This window comes from Plasmopara halstedii (genome assembly GCF_900000015.1).
Source record: "Plasmopara halstedii genome assembly, contig: Scaffold_253, whole genome shotgun sequence".
Classification (NCBI taxonomy): domain Eukaryota; phylum Oomycota; class Peronosporomycetes; order Peronosporales; family Peronosporaceae; genus Plasmopara; species Plasmopara halstedii.
Window position 1 is genome coordinate 656,604 of NW_020187174.1, and position 4,673 is coordinate 661,276.

Sequence of the window (4,673 nt, forward strand, 5' to 3'; positions counted from 1 at the left end):
ATGATCACCCAACGTCAAACGACTCAAAACAATGCTGAATACGGTATCCTGGGTAAGAATCAAATTGGTAATCCGCTGCTCCATAAGATCGAGACCGACTTTTGTGGTATTAATAGACAAACTTTTGATTATCTGCTTGTTGGTCATGATTTGAACGCCCATTTGTGCACAAAATTTGAACTGCATCTATGTGTGATCAACTACATCAAACAAACAGTAACCACATAGAAATAGATTTGTTTGAAGAAGATGGCCAAACAACAACAAGGACCCCAAAGTGTAGACCTGTTGAAATTATGCCGCTAAGTACTGTTGAATTATCATGTTACGATTATATGTCGATTTTACATGCTGAAGTATTACATTTGTTTCGTAAAGAACACGAACTTACGAACATTTCACTTTGGGTTTTACCATCAATCAAACCGGTCGACAGCAGTCACAATCAAGGCTTCCTACAACGTCGGTACCAGCGAGGGCAAACACTCGTGCTGGAATCGTCTTGGGGTGGAACCACTATCACAAGGTATTTAATGCCAAAGTTTCAATGTTCGTTCAAGCGGAAAGCATGAAGGCTTATTTGTATCACTTATAGGATAAAACCCGTCTAGTCTGGCCTCTACACCATCTCATATTATCAGTTGTTATCTGTAGGAATTCGCCTGAAATGCACTTCCTGTCCGGCTCCAACTCGGCAAATGCTTGGATGGCATACGTTCTCAGGTCTTGAACCAAACCAATCAGATCGATACGACAAATCTCTTGTTAATTAAGAGTGATGACCCTTGAAGAGTTGAATGGGCATCTTAAGAATGCGCTATACGAACGCGAATATCTGTAAATGTGCTCAAACATTTACGACAGCTTCATCAATTTTCGCGTAGTGTCGCGTATCGATAATATACCAAAATATTGTGGTCCTCAATCAATCAATCAGCTTTTTATCATTCATTTTGAAGCTTTATGCTTTCCAATGCTGTTTAAAATTGAATGGTCGAAAAATTATGTCTGAACCTTTGATGTTAAAACCCGAAGTAAAACTGCATCATGTTCTTATGTCTTTCTCGTTGTTAGAATGATGCCGCTCGATACTATACTGCAGCTATATGTCTATCTGACATGCATAAGTATTGCATTTACTAGAAAAGAGCTCGTGTTTTCAAGGTGTTGAGGTGCGCTGGCTCCACTTTCATTATTGGGGGTTCAAAGTCTCAAACGCAGTGTATGACTACATGATGTGTAGAGCTCACTGTGCGGTTTGCATACAGCCACGATATTTCCCTCACGTTCAATGGCAAAGACGATACGTATTCTGGAGCGCTTACACACGAAAATCACGGAAATCACGGTAATCAGGGGTCCAGTGCGGACCATCTAGAAAGAGGTGCAAATATTTGCGGACAATATTTCAAGATACGTTACGATTCCCTTTTTGAAGAACAAGAAAGAAGTAGCTGGTAAGTCCGAGAAATTTAAGTTTCTTGATGAAAATCAATCCAGTCTTCTTGTCAAATGTTTGAGATCCGACAACGGAACAGAATTTGTGGACAAAATGATGGCAATCAAATGCCATGGGAGCTGATCGTCCAACAACGTTCCGTTTCAGATATCAACCTGCAAAATGGGGTGGTAGAGTGCAAGCACAAAACTATCATGGAATTGGGCTAAGTAAACTTTACTACAAATACGTCTTGACGGGTTGTTATGCGGTAGATTTGGACACAGCCGTTTATCTTATTGATCGCTCGACGAACACAATTCTACCCGACATCACGCCATATGAGCTGGTTTTGAGGATAAAGCCTCGGACGGATCACTCACACGTTTCAGGTTATGCTCATTTTTACGATGTAACAAGAACAAAGCGCTTATCCAGGACATTCAGATGTATGTTTTTGATTAGGCATAAGATGTCAAGGGTTATCGCGTGGTCGACTTGGAAAATCCAAAGGGTAATTTGAACCGCGCTATGAGGTTGGATGAGCGTGCTATAGTCGATATTTACGATATTTACGACGCGCATGCGTGACAGTCAGAAGCGACCATCGAAGATTTGGCGATTTAGCCATACGTAGATCGAGCAAGTCGAAGCCATGAGCCAGTTCTTATACTACGGACCGGCATAATCGACGAAGAGAAACAGAAGAAAAGTGGTAGTTAACTGACATGAAAACGTGCTAGGAGTGAGTTAGACGAACTCGTTACCGATGATGCTTTGCGTAAATGGTGATAAGAGAGGATAATAAAGACTTGTCGATTACATATTCTCAAACAATGGAAAGCGACCATGCAGAGAATTGTCATGATGATATTTGAGCCGAGCTTCGCTCCCAAAAACTGAACAAAAAAAAGTTATTAAAGCCACGCGGGAAGAACAATCTTGCAATTTGCTCACGATTGGTGATCACTAATAAATGTGATCAAAGTGGCACTGCTGTGCGGTTCAAGGCACGATTGGTCGCGAAAAATTCAAGCAAACCATGAAGCCTATTTTAACGAACCTTATTCTCTGGTCGGCAACATGCACACAACTCGGATGATACTTGCAGTGTGTCGGATAAGACTGTAAAATCTCAACTGGGTGTCGACATTTTTCAGGGAAACTTACAAAGAAGCGTACACGCCGAACCGGTACTGTCTACCAATGTAGTGGTAGCATTGCGGCTATGGTATATTCAGATGCTGATTGAGGCAGCTATCCCGATGACAGACGTTCTGCTTAGATTCGTGAACATGATTGCGGTCACAGCAGTGGTGATCAAATCAAAGTTCTAGTGAATTGCTGTATTCAGCGCGGTAAAGGCTGTGTACATGGCACTCGGTCTTTGCACTCACAGAAAAATTGGACGAATGAAATGCTTATTATCAGCCAAGGCACACAGCGTTGGAAAAACATCCTAGGAACGAGCACTTGAGTCGACAACGCCAGATAATATACTTCAAAGGTGCTCAAATCACCTTTTCAGACATGCAAGAAGTAACTGTGAAGATTGACTACGTTGCCACACAGCGTCAGCTTGCATATATAACAACTATGGACGTCATAACATGAGACAGCGAGTATCAAGACCAAGCCAGTGCCAAGGAGCAACAAGTACTAACAGCAAGCGGGAACGTCAAGATGAAACCGCTCAATTTTGTTAACGCTATATGTTGATTCTCCATGGTTAAGTGTGGCGACTTCACTTTCTCTATGAAAGTTTCGATCCTAAAGAGGACAAAGTTTCATTACACGGTGTTTAGAGCATACGATGAGGATCCAAGCTAAAGCGCACAACCCTTCTTCTTTTGTTATGGCTGACAGACAAATTGTACATCATTACGACTGAGTAGATGTGGCAAAGACATACGAAGAAAGTTTTTATAATCTTTTTCACTTCAGCTCTTACCAACAAAACAACAGACGGCAAATGCAAGTGAGAAAGATCATGCTGTAATCACAATGCCGTAATCAAGACCAGTGAATGACAAAAGAAACGAACTTAACCGCACATCCTCGATCAGAACAGCGGGAAACCAATGTTAAACGCTGGCATATCAAATTGTCATGTTATACGCTGGCTTATCAATTGTAATGTTGGCGAATACAATTGTAAATCTAAGGCTTGCAAAAAGCAGACATTTTGCTGCAACATCATCCTCCAACAGTAATGAGCGGCGTTATCACAACATAGCAGCTCGCACCAAAAGGTTCACAAATCGCCGAGACACCTAATAACAACAGTATGCAGCTGTTTATTTTTTTTCAATAGATTTACAAAGATTCGCCTTAGTGTAGTGCATTCTATAAGATCTCTTGAATGTGTCATTCCTTCAATTAAAGGGAGGTTTGTCGCATCGATTTAAATGGTCTAGTTCAAGATCAGCGAATCTATGCGAGCTGGAGCCGAACTCTGGTATCGAGGTAGTGCAAGCTGCGGGCGAAATCCTACAGATAATTGCTTATACTATCAGCTCGTACGAGGCCACGCTAATCATGCCAGTGATTAAGCCTCCATGCTATCCGCACGATCTAGTTCTTGGTTTTATTTTGTGCTTGTCTCGGTGTGACGTATGAAGGCTCACCCAAAAGATGTGACAAGGTGTCGATAGAGGCATACTCAAGTAGATATGAGGTTAAAGCCTAAACAATTAGATCATTTGAAACGGATCGATTCGCAATGAGCGTGGAAGTCGAAAGCAGAGTTAAGATTGGTTTTAGCACGACGGTAGCAGCATTGAAAACACCTTGCAATGTACCACCATCAAAGATGACCTTATTTAGCAATGCATTGAAGACGGACGCAGTTATTGTATAATCACAGATATCGTAAAATTTTCACTTTCATGTTTCTAAAAAGGTCACCGATGATTTTTTTACCAATGCGTCCTGATGAAAGCAACTATCATATAACCACAGTTGTAGTAGAATATTCACTTAAGGGCTTAGCTGCATCATCAATCAGGGAGCATGATAATAAGGCACTCGCGCCGTCTTTCTGGGAGGCTGTGTGATAAACACAACGGTTGGACCAAGCGTCTCATCACAACATGCGTTGTACACTATTTCTAACATTTCGTTGGCATTAGGCTCCTATATCAGACAAATTCGTTATTGTAGTCGAGCTATAGTTGATGGTATCTTTACAAGTAGATGTGTCAGTACTTGCTTTTTACAAATTCACATTACACCC